This window comes from Lupinus angustifolius, unplaced genomic scaffold (genome assembly GCF_001865875.1).
Source record: "Lupinus angustifolius cultivar Tanjil unplaced genomic scaffold, LupAngTanjil_v1.0 Scaffold_268, whole genome shotgun sequence".
In the NCBI taxonomy this organism is placed as follows: Eukaryota; Viridiplantae; Streptophyta; class Magnoliopsida; order Fabales; family Fabaceae; genus Lupinus; species Lupinus angustifolius.
In genome coordinates this window covers 262,059-262,369 of record NW_017727473.1, presented here as the reverse complement: position 1 = coordinate 262,369, position 311 = coordinate 262,059, and positions in this window count along the sequence as shown.

The window sequence follows — 311 nt, the reverse complement described above, 5'->3', positions numbered from 1 at the left end:
CATCCTCATCCTCATCCTCTTCCAAATTCTCATCCTCAACCAATCCTCATCCTCATCCTCATCCTCATCCTATCATATCCTCCTTCTCGTCCTCATCCACATCCTATCCTTATCCTCATTCTCGTCCTCATCCTATCCTCATCCTCATCCGCATCCTATCCTCAACCTCATCCTCATCCTCATCCTATCCTCATCCTCTTCCCCATCCTCTACATCATCCTATCCTCATCCTCTTCCATATCCTCATCCTCATCCTCATCCACTTCCTCATCCTCATCCTATCCTCATCCTCGTCCTCATCCTATCCTCGT